The sequence below is a fragment of the Ammospiza caudacuta genome, chromosome Z (genome assembly GCF_027887145.1).
Source record: "Ammospiza caudacuta isolate bAmmCau1 chromosome Z, bAmmCau1.pri, whole genome shotgun sequence".
In the NCBI taxonomy this organism is placed as follows: Eukaryota; Metazoa; Chordata; class Aves; order Passeriformes; family Passerellidae; genus Ammospiza; species Ammospiza caudacuta.
In genome coordinates, this window is record NC_080632.1 from 13,305,624 (window position 1) to 13,320,755 (window position 15,132).

At 39.0% G+C, this 15,132-nt stretch overlaps 1 protein-coding gene across 5 annotated transcripts in view; it reads left to right on the forward strand.

The window, feature by feature from the left end:
• Positions 1-3,216: 3,216 nt before the first annotated feature.
• The window catches only part of CSNK1G3 (casein kinase 1 gamma 3), a 70,658-nt gene continuing 58,742 nt past the window's right edge, over positions 3,217-15,132 (forward strand). For all 5 annotated transcript variants that reach the window (XR_009275957.1, XR_009275958.1, XM_058824309.1 and 2 more), the window contains exon 1: positions 3,217-3,346. The gene's annotated coding sequence lies outside the window, so the exon portion shown is untranslated. The remainder of the gene's footprint in view (positions 3,347-15,132) is intronic.

The window sequence follows — 15,132 nt, forward strand, 5'->3', positions numbered from 1 at the left end:
TTACTGCAGCAGCTGAATTTACTGCCTGCTCAGCTCTACTTTTAGACTTTGAGATCTTCCTAGGCATATGGATTAAGTTACAGGATCCTGAATGGAAGAAATTTTAAGGGACCGTGTTTGAGATATCACATTGAGAATAATTATTCTAAATGAGCTTGATAGGCTCAAATCCTATGTCAGTGGAAAAAAGAACAATATTTAGCAATTGACATTGAACAAATATTTAGAATTTCAGTTTAAAACACAGGGTGGAAGGAAGAATCCCATTTATTTCTTCCATGTGTGAAATGAACACAGATCTTAAGAAGCTGAAGAGCTTTTAAGATGTGAAGGAAAAGTGGAACTATAATACCTAAAAGCCAGATGTTATGCCTGTGTGTTTCTAGTGCAAGAATTTAATTTATTAGTATCTAGTAATTAAATAGTTCAGCACAGTAAATGGGAATAAGTTCATTAGAAAAATACAGCCTAAACAAAATGGTGTAGGCTACTGGAAGCAGCTGCTGAAATACTGCCAAATGGTGAATATTAAAATGAAAGCTGAAATATTACAGGGAATGAAATATCACGTCATCTTTATAATGAAGTAATTTTTAAAAAGATAAAAAGTTTTAGAAAGCTAAGAAGTGTGGTACCTGGCAATTCTGTTACTATGCTGTGTATGCAGGAATTGTGAAAGGATTCCATGAGGGATAATGCTCATGCCATGAGGGATAATGCTAAGACTGAATACTGGAAGTACTTTTTCCTTCACTTAGAGCAGCATCCATATGAGTACACAGCAAGTTCTATCACTTCTTGGGATGTTCACATGGTGGTTTTGGCTGGGACAGACTAAATTTTCTTCATGGCAGCTAGTAGGAGGCTGTGTTTCACGCTTGTGCTAGAAACACAGTGTGTGAAGACACCTGTATTTAATATGTGTGTAGTGAATGCTGAGCAGTGCTTACAAGGAGTCAAAGCCTTTTCTGTGTGTTGCTCGTGGCTGCTTGGTTCCTTGCCTCTCACCATGAGCAGGCTGGCTCCACAGGGAGCTGGGACGGGACACAGCTAGGATAAATGACTCCAAGTGACCATTGGGATATTCCCTAACGTGTGGTGTCATGCTCAGCAGTTCTGGTGCAATTCCAAATCTAGTGGAAGAAGTAAGAAGGGGGCATGTTTGGAGTTACGGTGTTTGTCTTCCCCAGTCACCATTACATTTGGTCAGGCCCACTCTGCTGGAGATGGCTGAACACCTGCTTGCACATGGAAAACAGTGAATTAATTCCTTGTTTTGCTTTGCTTGTCTGTGGCTTTTGCTTTCCCTACCAAACTGTCTTTATCTCAGTCCACAGTTTTTCTGGCTTTTAATGTTCCAGTTCTCTCCCTGATCTTACTGGTGGGGTAGGGAGCGAGTGGCTGCATGGAGCTGGGGGGCTGGCTGGGATTAAACCATGAGAATGCTATAAAGCTTAAGCCACATTTTATGTATTTATATGGCTTAAGCCATATAAATATATAAAATATATTTATTTTATATCTATATTATTTTATGTACTTGATGTATGGCATGGCATGTGCCTGTTGCTCTTGGAGATTAAGATTACATGTAGCAATCATGCACCACTGCAGCACACCTGTAATTCTAACTACCCCAAACTGATGCACCTTTCTGTAAATTCTGACATGTATAAGACATCTTTCTCTTTTGCCTTATGATCATCACCTACATCTTAGAATTACAGGCTACTAAGTAATTTGTTGAGTTGAACCAACCTAAAACGATTTGTTTTTTCAAATAACAAATCGTAACTGGAAAAATACCCTACAGCTTTTACAAAAAAAAAAAAAAAAACCTAACACTTATTGTTAGGTTTATGAGAGTATATTTAGAAAAGACTGGGAAAACCAGTACTTGTGAATACGTGCCCAGTTCTGATTAAAGTTGAAGAAAAATTTCAGGACAATTGCACAAGATGAGCTTAGCATCACCATAATGCAAAACTTGTTCTTGTCTCTGCTTAGCTGATTCTGAGAGTGGAATGCTTGTGTCCACCAGGATCCTGCAAAATGAAGTGGAATGAACTCCTCTTTGACTAAGGCATCTTTTCCAGCATAGACTGCCTATGGAGGATTTTTGGCAAAAGTAATTCAAGGTCTACTGAGACTAGGAAATGAAGCTTCAGCAAATGACTTCTGAAAGTTTCTGGAAGCTATATTGCTGCTAATTCTTTTTCCTACAAGGACATCTAGAATGTTCTTTACCTAAAAAATTATTTGACCAAGCAATAATCCAAGATCAGTCAGAGTCTCCAACACTTATCCTTTGCATCCTCTCCTCTATATTTATAGTGACCGTAAAACAAGTTGTTAATAAACTTTTAAAGTTGTTTTTATGTATTCAAATATAAAAAGGTAATACTTAAAGCCTTAGCCCCTTAGTGGCCTAAATGATACTCAAATCTCAAGGTTTTTAAAACGCTCCTCTCCTCCTGACTGCAGAACTAGGAAAGAACCTAAAGATCTTTTCTTTTGCACGAGTGTTGGCACAGAGTCTAGTATACAGCATTCGTAAGTTTTTGGTTTTTTTTTTTTTCTTTTTAATAGTTACGTGGCAGCTTTTGCAGACATCAAGTGAGCGTGGGGTTCTGATTTCCCGGTTTCCCGCACGGACACACAGGACAGGTAGCAGTCCCCTAATGCCAGGGTGCTGGCATTAGGGGACTGCTACCCAGCAGAGGATGGAAGGGAGCTGCGGCTCCAGGCGCCCCGCGGCTGCGGTCTGACACTGACTCAGCCGCCGCTGGGCACAGGGCAATCCCTGGGGGCCAGCCCTTCACCTATTAAACAGGTACCTTTGTCCCTGTAAGGAGAAGCTCAGAGCGAGGGAGGCGCGCAGCTGAGGGGGGGCAGGGGGGCCGCGGCCTCCTCCGAGCGCGATCTCTGGGCTGTGAGGGGAGCAGCGCAGCCAGGGCTCCGCCGCCTCCCACCGGCCCCTCCCGCCGCCGCCGCGGCCCCGCCCCCTCATTGCCCCGCCCCACCCCGCCGTCATTGGCTGCCGGCTCTGCCCACCAGCAAGCCCCGCCCCCTCCCCCAACCTGACGTTCGCCTCCCGGCCCCCGAGTGGCCGGCGCGCCCTGTCAATCACCCGCGCTCGGGGCGCGCGGCGCGTCCAGCCCGCCCGGGCGCCTGTGCCGCGGTGGGAAGGGGCGGGCACTCGGGGCCGCCGCCGCCGCTTCCCCTCCGCCTCGGGGTGCCGCCCCGGCCGGCCCCGCTTCCGAGCCCCGCGCCAGGGGCGGGGCGGGTCGGGAAGCCGTGCCCGGAGGTGAAGGGCCGAACGCGTCTCGCTCCCCTGGGCTCCCCGGTAGGTTGCTGTCCCCGGCCGCCTCTCGGAGCGGCGGCGGTTGCAGCGGTCGCAGCTGCCCCGTGGGCCGAGGCCTTGGGCTGGCTCTCTCCTCCTTTCCCTGGCGGCCGCGGGGCTGGCGGGGGCCGCGGAGCCCCCTGCGAGCGCGGCGGCGGCCAGAGCGGCCGGCCGGGCCGGGCTGCGAGAGCCGTGCCCCGGGCGGGTGTGGGCCGGCCCCGGGAGGGCCCGCGCCTCGCTGGGGCTGCGCTCCCGGTGGCAAAAGCCGCCGCTGTGAGACCTCCGAGTGCCCTCTCCTGCAGGGGGCGCTTGCGGCCGTGGGGCTCCCTGTGTGGCGGCCGGTGTCGGTGCTGCTGGCGGTGGTTGTTCCGAGCGAGCACCAAGCTGGGTTCGTAGGAACAAGTAAATTTGTTTTCCTGGTCTGTGGAAGCAGGTTGTTGGAGTGCGATTGTGCTCGTTTAGCAGATTAGCAGGTTAGAGGCAAACTGGGCTGCCAATGCTCTTTTATTCTTAGCTTTTATTTTGCTTTTCAGGAAGTTTCTTATAGGCGCGATCTGAATATAGTGGCTTTAAGTTTGATTAATTAAAATCTCTAAAAGTGATGTTTCAGTGACCATGGAGCTCGGACAGACCTTATTTTCAGGCATTCTTGTTCATTTTACTGTTACAGCCTTAATGAGTGTTGAAGTGACATGCGATGTGTAAGAAACAAATTGCAATATAATCGAAGACTTTTTTTTCCCTTGTTGAATTTTATAGCTAAGATAATTTGTAAGTGCATACATAGTTAGAAATAGATACTGTGCATGTGCTTAAGCATGATTATAAGTGAAGCAGACTGTTAAGCATATTAAGCCTTGCTGCCTGCGTTATGACTGCTTGCAAGGATAAACAACTTACCTGCTCTTTAGGCTCATGCCTCTTCTTAACCCACTTATCTAGTGAATGCATTTTATCTCGATTGGGATGTTAAAATCCAAGATGGGAGTAATGCAATTTTGTTTTACAGGGGACAGATGAGATAGACGTTTCTGTGCTAACTATATCGACCTCAGTATCCTTTGGTCAATTTCTTTTTAATTGAAACGTTTCAACAGTTAAACAGCGTTTTCAGTGGAAATAAGGGTATTTTGTTGTGCTGGCCTGAAATGGAGAAAGTACCTGGCAAACGGCAGACTGTTTGCATCAGTTGAGAATGACTTTCAGCTAATTAAATGTATCTTTTTTTCACTTGCCACTCTCTATCAAATAGATGTATTGGCTTATAAAATGTAAACGGTTTTCAGAATCTAAAGTACTAGTTTTGATACGTCACATTTTCTGTAGAGCTTTTTTTTTCTGTGTGATCAAGGTAAATATATTAAAGATTAGTTAAGAGAAATAACCTGCAATAGGCCATGTTTTAACCCTTCTGAAATTGTTCTTCCCCTTAAAAAAAGTGTAACTGAACCTATGAAAGAGTTTTTACCTTGTCCAGCCTATTTATGTACAGTTAGCAAGACTGAATTGACTTACTTTTAGCCTCATTTTTTCATAATCAAGTTTTTCATAATTAATTTTAATAACTAAATTTTCATAATTAAATTAATTAATTACTATGCATTACTAAAGCTCATGCATTGTATTGAATCTTAGTGTCCCCACAGTACCCACAAAGTTTGTCCTATGGAAATAGAATTGTTCTTGGTTCACTAGTTACTGTGCTAAATGGTTCTGTGATGAGAAATAGCAAAGTTGCATGTATTTCTAATATTTTTACTCTTGTCTTGAAAATTTGTTAAAAAAAATATTATGAAGTCTTCGGATGTTTAAGAATAATTTATTTTAGTTATGCCTTTGAGACAACAATGAATGCATCATGAGGAATAAGGAAGTAACAGTGGTTGTTTTTCTCCAATATCTTCTAATTACAAAAAAGAAATTGCTAACTAAGGGGTACTGATCAGCTGTATTAGCTGTCTTTATCTAACTTTTCTCCAGCTAAACATTTTTTTCAGTCTATTGTAGACAAAACATATAGTTACATCTTGTTACTCAGGCTTTCCTTTTTACTTTTGAGTGATTTTTTTTGAGATGTACATAAAAGTAGTAATGTAATTAAAACCACACACCACAGGAATAGCAAAGTTGTAAGGGAGTCTGACATACTTTAGCTCACTGATTCAACTGCAAATTAATGTTTAGAGTTCTCAGTCAACCCTTAATACCTCACCTGAGGTTGTATGAGCAAACTACCTGACAGTGCTTAGGGGAAGAGGGGCACAATCCTTTTCAGCTGTGGTCTGGGTTTAAATGATCTAAAACTGATGGTGATACTTGGAAGTCACTTACTAATGTAAATGGGATGGTATGTTTCCAGCGTACACTGGGCCTTTAACACACTTTCAAAAATATTTTGAGACTTCTATGTAATTGATTTTCTTGATCTATTAAAAGGTGCAAAGGTAGCTTTGGAGTAGTTTTTGTGTATTTTCTGCCGATCCTTAATTTTTTAATGCTATGCAGGCATTTTGATGCTTTCTCAGTGCTGCTGCAGAACCAATGCAATGAGATCGAGCCTGATGCTGTTGTGCTTGTTTTTTTAAGTGTAATTCTGAGTAGCATCCCAGACATTGTCACTGGACTTCTAGAGCTTTGTAAGCTACAGCTGAAACAGCTGGGTGAAGAAAAAAGTGTGTTTAAGCTAAATAGTTGCTTAAATAAAAGTAGTCTAGTGAGAAGGTAGTTAAAAGCTAGGGTGATGATAACAGGTAAAGACAATGACTGGAACATTTGTCCCTCCCTGTGATCCTAGGTAAGCCACTGCAATTTCATGTCCCCTCTTTGGCATAGGGAGGATGCAGAAGAGGCGACATCACACACTGATCCATGCTGTAGAATTGGTTTGAACTGTGGTTACGTAGGGGGCTTTCTGAAACTTTAATTTTCAGAGGAGATTATGAAACTCTTAGTTGTGTAGTATGGAATAATTTATTATGGTGAGATTTAGCTCACTTGTTGCACTTACTTCTACTGTTTTATAGATGGTATATTCATTACCTTAAATATATGAAAATGTTTCTTTCTAACAAAAGGGGGAGAGAATATATATTGAATATACTTATATGTAAAATATAAATATTTGTGGTAAATATGTAATATCAAATATGCAGAAATTTCAGAATATTACAAATGTGCCAGTGCATTTTCCTAGCATGTTTATTGAACTGCATGTTCCTTATCTCTTACAGAGGACATTTTAAGCATCTGCACTTCCCTCTCTTCACCACCTCCTTTATCTGATGTTTTTGACTTTGTGTAGGAAACCTTTTTAAAAATCCCATTTAGCTGTTAAAAGAAGGATATTTAGTACAAAATAAGTATGTTCTGTGGGTATGAAAAGCTAAAACAGTTATCTTGCCATTTGTCTGGTGTCTTGCCTTGTAATGGGAGACATACTGATGAATCAGAAATGTCTTTCTCCAAATAACTGCAGGTCACAGAAGCCCATGACACACACAAGTAAAATTTGCATATTCAAATAAGTTTATTACTTAATTTGACTTTGTGTGTAACATTAATATAACTACAACTGTTTTTTCCTATGCTTTAGGATCTTCTCTGTAAGCTTACTAGCCAGCTTAGCTTTTAACATACCAGGACTTTGTAGTAGAAGTTTTACTTAACTTAGTAATTTAAGGTTTTTTAATTAAGGTTTAATTACTAAATTAAGTAAATTCAATGTTATTTTCCTAAAAATAATTTTTTTCCCTGCATGGTGATTTATAGTCTTCATCAACCATATGTTTTGATTGTGTTATTTTTGATTAAGACAGGATGGGGACTACAACAGTGGAGGATGATGTCCTTTTCAGTAGGCCAAAAATACAAGCGATTTATTGCAAACACAGCCTAGACTTCAAGTATGTGGTTTGTCTCACCTTCTTGTATTCTCTGCAGTTATTTGTTGAGTAATTTATGAGTTGCCTTGCTTTTTGTTCAATAAACCCTGTGCAATAACAGAATATAGATGGAGCAGTTTCCATCAGAAGCAGAGCTGAAGGTGGTGTTGGTTGTGTAAGGAGGTCACTGGGGTGTGATGTCCTTGCAGGGACGCTCTTGATGGGCTGTGGAACACCGGTCGTTGTGGCTGTGCTGCTGTGGAAAGGCCCTTCTCTCTAGTATGGGGCATTCCCCTGCTCCACTCCTGGCTGTGCAGTCTTGTAGCTGCACTCTTGCTCTCCATCCTGTCTCTTGCATCCTCCTCTGCGTCGGTTCAGCTTCTGTGAGTAGAGTTACTGAGTTTGTGAGCTTTGTGGTACTCTGGGTGAGTCATGGCTTCACTGAGGCGTGGGAGTGCTGATGCTGGTGAGCCATGGGAGCAGCAGGTAGTGTGCTACGTGCAGTAGAAGAGCCATGGTACAAGCACATCAAAATTGTCTAATTGCATTTTGCAGACTTCAGACTTGGTACTATTGAACCCATAAAATTCTTCTTTTTGGTTCAGTTTGTCTTTGAGCTTGAGATGCTAGTTACCTGGTGAATGTTGAATCTGTTATATTTTTAAAGCTTCACTGGCTGCGTTTTCTGTTTTTGTAGAAAATACTTTAAAAGCATGGGTTTCTTGACAGGTTCCCTTTGTGATGTCGGAAGGTGTGATTTAGTCCAGGATAGGACGCATGTCTGCAGCCTATAAGAAAGTACTATTTAAAAACTGTATTATTATGTGTGGAAGAATCCTGTGAGTATCTTTTTGTATTTAAGACACCAAGCATTTTCCATTTTGTCTTTATATTTAAATGAAGTAGTTAACATGACTGTTAACATGTTTCAACATCTTTTTTATATAATGATATAAAGCAATCTTTAAAGGCATTCAGTGTTACTTTAGAGGAGTTCTGCCAGCTTATAATGAAGAACATACTTAATTTCATGTAGTATTGATATTTTTAATGTCAGCTTAAATGTAGATAATGTCCATTAAAAAGCAGCTTTTTAAAAAATCTTAATTAATTGTGCAGTATTCTTGAGAAGATGAAGTAATACTGTAGAGGCTAAAGTCAGGGAGACGATTGCTTTAAGGGTTGTGGGAGACATGTTTCTCTTCTAACCTCAACCACTAGTATTTTCTTAGTTGCACCTTACAAATGCTTTCTTCTGGAAACAGAGAAGTTCAGTCTAGAATGTATTTTACTTTCTGTGGAAGATCACTTCAGTTGGCGCGCATTCATTTCTTGCAATGTTCTGTCAGCAGGTTGCTCAGTGTATCAAGTTGTTAAGGTTTCTGTGTAACATTTGCTGATAGTAGGCTGAGGCATCTTTAAATCTGGAGGCATCATTAAATCTAAATAAAAAATTATGAAACTTGAGTTTATGGTTAACAGTAAAGAGGGAGGGCAGAATTTTTCCAAGAGACAAGAGGAAGACAGAATAACTAAATTTGCTTGTAAGCTTTTGTCAGATGGAGAGAAAAATGTCTTTACAGAAATGCTCTTTGTCTTTGCTTTTAATTTTTCCAACAGTATTTTCACTATGGTTTGTTTTTATGTGAAACATTGTGAGACCTTTAAGTAAATACCATTGATTGTACTTTGAATTTTTTAAAATTTTCATTAAGATTAAGTGTGTTTTTTAAGGAAATTAGATATTTTTGATCTGCGGCTCTCTCATCTGCTGCCTGTAGAAATGTGGAATTTTTAGGGTAGTTTTAACCAAACTTAGGCTGTTATGCCTTTGAAGATAAGTTCCTATAAGCTTCATAAAAAACAGTTTAGATAGTAGATATTTATTAACCATTACCATGGTGAAGGAAGGATTTTATATGTTTTGTGTGGTAATAGCTTGAGAGCTGTTCAGCTTGCAAATTGTAGTACAAGGCAAGCAACAGAACATCTCCACTGAGAAGGGAACATTTTAATGTGGGAAGAAAGGAGAGGTTTTGTGAAGAAGGAGAGCTGAAGATGTGTCAGAGGGTGGCCTGCAAATGTGGTGGATATGTGGAAGATAACCAGAAAGGTGAAGTAACTACACTGGGGCTGTGTGGGTGTTGAACGCTAATCCGTAGGCAGCTAAGTTTAGCTAACATTGATGCTTTTGAGGAATGATTCTATTTTAAGCTTCCTAAGTAGCGCAGCAAGCATTTAACTACACACAAGTGCCCACATCAACATACTGGCATTTTCTTATGTTAATGCTTGAGAATTTTGTTTTGATTTAAAATCAGTGTACTTAAGTAACTGCCATCAGACCTTGACAATACTGATGTCAACAGCACCAAGTTGTTTTGTTCTTAGAACTTTTAATCTACATCAGATGATTTCATATTTAGTGTCATTTGAATTTGTGTAGAACACTGGTAGATTTGTTTTTTCCTCTTGAGTTCCATAGGAAGGCATTGGTTTAAATATGACTTGTATTACATCACTCATGATGAATCCAAGATCTTAACTGTGGCTAGTGTTTCATCTTAATTTTTGTCACTGTGCATCTTATGTGTTCAATATGAAGGTTTCAAGCATGATTCCATTTGGTGTGGTGTCTGAGACTTTATCTATACCATTTTTTTCCATATTAAACTTATAACAGAAGAAAAAAGCATTATAGTCTTTTGAAAACTATAGAACTGTAGTTTCAATTTGATAGAGACATTTTAGGTATACATTGCAGTGAAAGTCATGCAAGTGAGAGGAGAGTTGCAAGTGTGTGTAGTAGTGAAATACTTGGAACTGCTGTAGAAGGTACCTATCTGGTTTATGGAGGCAATTAAGACAGCAGAATCTGATTGCCAGGTAATTTGTTATTGTTAGAAATCCTTGACAGATTCATAGCTGCAACACTTAGTCTGGAGACATTTTCCTGTACTGTGAGTTATCCCTTTCTTCATATATGGAGTTATTAAACTTGAGCTTGACTCCTGTCTTAATTTCTTGAAGTAGAATTCGACCATGTAATGAAAGTTAAGTGACAGAATTGTGTCAGAGAACTAAAAATACTTTTAATTTTGAAAACAGATCTTCACAATCACTGTGGAATGCTAGAGCACATTATGTATTTTAGCCTATCCAAAATCTAACCTGAAGACAGAATTAGTGTCTTTTGGATGCTCAGAAATGTTTTTTTTCCATGTAGCACTGGAGTGTTTCACAGTGCTACTTAATTTTGTCTTCAGATATAGTTACGGTGTTAGATTAAATGCAATACTCTTTTTTTTTTTTTAACTTCTAGATGTGTTAACTTCACAGTTTCTCTGGCCTAGCCTTAGGCTAAGCTGAACCTTTCTGTTGTTCTGCTGTAATACTTGCATGCTGTGGTACAATTATTCGTGTAGAAAATTGACACCTCTATTATGTAGTATTAGCTAGCTCAGCATTAGCTGTCTGCCAGCTGAGGACAATGTAGCCCATTTAAGTCTATATGGTTGTGGTGGTGGAAATGTGAACAAACAAATGATCGAAACATTGCTTAAGCATCATTTTTGTCCTTTCTGTGCTCTTTTTAGTAAATCAGCTTTAATAGTGTCATTAGATTTTAAAAATTATTTCTTGTGTTATGGCTCTCCTTTCTGAAAACCGACTTTCAGCTTTTACTCTGAAATGGTGATTATAGGAAGGTGCAAGGATGCCTGAGCAGAAGTTTAACCAAGTAACTGCATGCACTTGCATGGAATCTTTAAGTGAAGTTGGTAGGATTTTGTAGTGAAAGTCTATGATGAAGTGTAATTCATAGATTAGGGCCAAACTTGCCTTCTAGATCAATGAGAAAATAAAAACGTTTGTGCAGTAACCAGAGATAGCCATCTCAGCTGATGTTTGTTTAGGGTTAACAGAGATTAAGAGATTGCTTGGAGAGCTTAATTGCTACATAATTAGTCCAGGCTGTCATTTGTGGAAAAATTGTGTTGACTTAGGATGACCCCCAGTACTGTACATGTCTTCTGATGTGACAGCATTTTGACCACAGCTGGCAGTTGGTGGTGCAGAAGGATGCATTATTGTTAATTAGGTAGTAGTGACAAAACTAAGTGTAGAGAGCAGATACTGAATTTTGGGTATTGGCAGCCCTCCAATGTGTTCATGTGACTTTAAACCTTGGTACAAGAAAAGTTACACTAGTTTAACTAGAATAGACTTCTTAAACAAGCTTCAGTAAGGATGAGGGAGGTTTTTGGTTAGTTCTTGTACAGGCCAGTGGTTGATTAAATGTTAGTAAAGCTGTTTCTCTGTTAGATTTTGTGTGTTCAAGGAGGATTGTATGTGGCCATATGTGGTTTGTTGATGTACTTTCCCTAGGGAAATGTGTATATACGTGAAAATTGAAGCGCTTATTCTAGAATCTCGAATTAATTATTTTTGTTGAAAATCGTGTGTGGCAGTTTATATGGTAGGAGAAAAATCTATTTTTTTATTTAATATATATACCACTGGAGATGAAAACAAGACTTCAGAAGGCTTGGTTTTGTAAATACTTTCATAAGAAAGATACTTGGATTTACCTTGACTCTTTCAATTTGGCTGCTTCTTTCAGTGCATCTCATTTGTATGTATTTGAAGGTTGAGACTGTATGTATATAGACTTACATTGTTACCTAAACCCTTGTTTTATGAGGAAATCATACATATCTGTAAGAGTAAGCAAATACCTATTTTAAAACAATTGTATTTTTTAAGAATGCTGAGAGTCTAGTTTGTACACCAAAATGAATAAATTCTGTTCTTGCTTTTGCAAAACTTAGCTGAGTCTAGAATTTGTTGGTATTACAGAAGGCAGACGTGGCAAAAGACTGAATGCTGCGAGAACAGTACTGTTGTCTGAGTTTCAGAAAGTGAAAATAAGAATCTGTGGAAAACTGAGACTTTAAGTAAGAAAGAAATAGTAGTGTAGAAGGTACTTGAGATACAAACATCGTGTTGTTGGAAGTTCTGGTAATGCAAACAAAATTTATGCACACTTGTGATCTGTTGCTTTGCAGTGATGAAGAGTATGAATCAAAACAAGTGTTTTGAGGCCATCCACACTGAGAAATAAACTGCACAGTTGAGCTCCTGCATGATCTATTATAAAAAGATTTCATTTGCCTTTGAAATAAGGTTATTATATTTTCTTTCTTAAATAAACACCAATGTCTTCTGAAGTGTGAAAAATTTTACGTGATCAAGAAGTAGCAATTGCTTTGTGTGTTTTCCTTCTTTGCTGATGAAACTCTAGGAAGGATTTCGAACTTACTAGTGTAATATGTACTTTTTCTCTGTGAAGGAAATGTAGCAAATGTGGGTTCTGTAGTTAAGTATTTGGAAAGGCAAACTGGCAGAGAAATGATGTGGCTGTGGTTTTTGATGGCTTGAAAGTTTATCCTGCTGAAACAAGATCTTATTTAGCTGCATTGTCACTTGTATGTTTCTTATTTTATTATGTGGAGACAGCAGTCTTCCCATGTAAAGCTGAAAAAGACCATCCTTATATCTTGGATTAGTTCACATCTACTACACAATACAGATTTTTTTTGGGGGGGGGTGGAGGAAGAAAGTGTTGTTTAGAGAATTTACATATTCTTTTTACAGTGCTTGCAAGGTAATTTTTTAACTAATTGAAGTTAGAATAAGTACCTAATGAATGGGAGAATAAAATAGTCTTTGATGAAACAACTAACTTCTGAAAATATGAGGAGCAGATAATACCAAGCTGTATTTTGTTTTTATGTGAAAAAATTTTTTAAAAACTGTAAAATCAGATGCCATTAGTCTTAGAATTCCCCAAGTGTATGAAGTAGATTATATTGTTTAGAGCAAAATGTGTTATTGATGAATAAGTTTTCATTGTGGTCAGGGCACATATGAAGAACACCATCTACGACTTCCAAAATGATTCAGTGATGAGCAATTTTGATACAGGTTACTGATAACTGGAGAGATAAATTGTGTCAGGAGAAATTTGTTTGAAAATGTTCTTTGTTTTTCAAAGCTGATATCATGAGTATGTACCATCTGTGGAAGTTTTACGTACTGAATATTTCAGCACACTAATTTTGTCTTTAGTTTTGAAGTGCTAATGATTTTGCATATTATTCCTGCTTTGGAAATCTGAAAAATGATGAAGTAATAATTTGGTTACATTTAATTGAGTCATGCATGAATCATTAAACAACTTTTTTAGGTTTGCTTGAAAAATATTACACAAAAAATAACGCTGTAGACCTATTTATTTGTAATATAAATTATTGGAATAGCAGCTCAACTTTTGGTCTTGTTAAAGTCATGTGCAAGCCTACATTGTTCTTGTTGAACTAAAGTGAAAATAATGAAATCCACTCTTCTGTCATTACATGCTTATTTTTCATTTTAAATAAAACAGTGGATCTAACTAAATCATATGTAATCTTAGAGATATTTTCCAATTCAAATTCTGTTTGAAAACTTTTTCACAGTTAGAAACTGCTGTCCTAAACTTTCAAGCGATCTTCAATTATGAGCCTATTTGCTTTGGATTTGGAATTTTGTAGATTTCCTCTGTTGCATAGAAACGTGTATATAAAAATGAATGAAAATAATGCAGTAATAACTAATCTAGAAAGAACAGCTTAATTTTTCCATGATGCATACAAAAATAGCAGAAACAGTTGATTAGATGTTTAAGTTTTGTATTATGATTTCCCAGTGAAATTCTTGCTTGGTTTCAGATTTGTAGTATGAATTTCAGATTTTCTGCTCTTAAATATTTCTAAAAGAGTTTTGTTGGATGGAATCTTGTGTTATTTTTTCTGCAGTACAGATGTATTTGTAACATGGAAATGATCTTTGGAAAGTGAACGTGATTGTTCTTCATCTCAGTTGAAGATTGTAGTAGGTGAAGTATTCAATAAAAATAACATATATTTAGAGAAAGTATCTTGGAAATTTGTGGCAGAGGCACTAGAAACTTTCTCTTCACTCTTCTAGAAGATGTGAGAAGAAGCTGTGTTGCTAAATTACTGTAACTGCCAAAAATCATGAGCCCTTGGGGTTAGAAGTGTGTGAACAGATACTTGAGAGGTGAGAAACTGCAGAAGTATGAAAATGCCAGAAGGCTGAGTGAATTTTAAATGCCTCGTGCTGAAACCAGGACTGTTACTTTACAGTCTTTCATAAAAGAATAAAATATCCCATGTTAGAATGGGCCCAGAAAAATCATTGAAGTCCAACTCCTGGTCCTGCGCAGGACACCCCCAGAGTCACCCCATGTGCCTGAGAGCATTGCCCAAACAGTTCTTGAGCTCTGTCAGGTTAGTGCTGTGACCACTCTGGGGAGCTGTTCCAGTGCCCAACACCCTCTGGGTGAAGAGCTTTTCCTAATATCCAACCTAAATCTCCCCTGACACGACTTCATGCCATTCCCTCAGGTTCTGTCACTGGCTACAGCATCTCTGTAGTTCTTCCCTTCATCAGGCCTTCCTTTCACTGGGCATACAGCTCACTTTTTTCCTTATTTCTGAGAAAAGATTCCTGCTCAGCCAAGCTGGCCTTCTCCCTCTTCTGCTTGACTTACGACATTTTGAAACTTCCTTTTCCTGTGCCCCTGGGACGTGGCACCTAAAAAATGACCAGATCTGATGGACCCCAGCACCCTCAAAACCATTTCCTCAGGCCATCTTACTGATTCTTTTAAAAGCTTGAAGTCAGCTCTTGTCATGCCCAGGACTGAAATTTTGCTGTCACTTTTTTGATAATGGTGATTTTAAACTGAATTGCTTTGTGGTCACTGTGGCCAAGTCTTGACTTTGTTCATGCGATCTTCCCCAACACATCAAGGAGGGCACCTTTTGTAGCTGGCTCCATTAG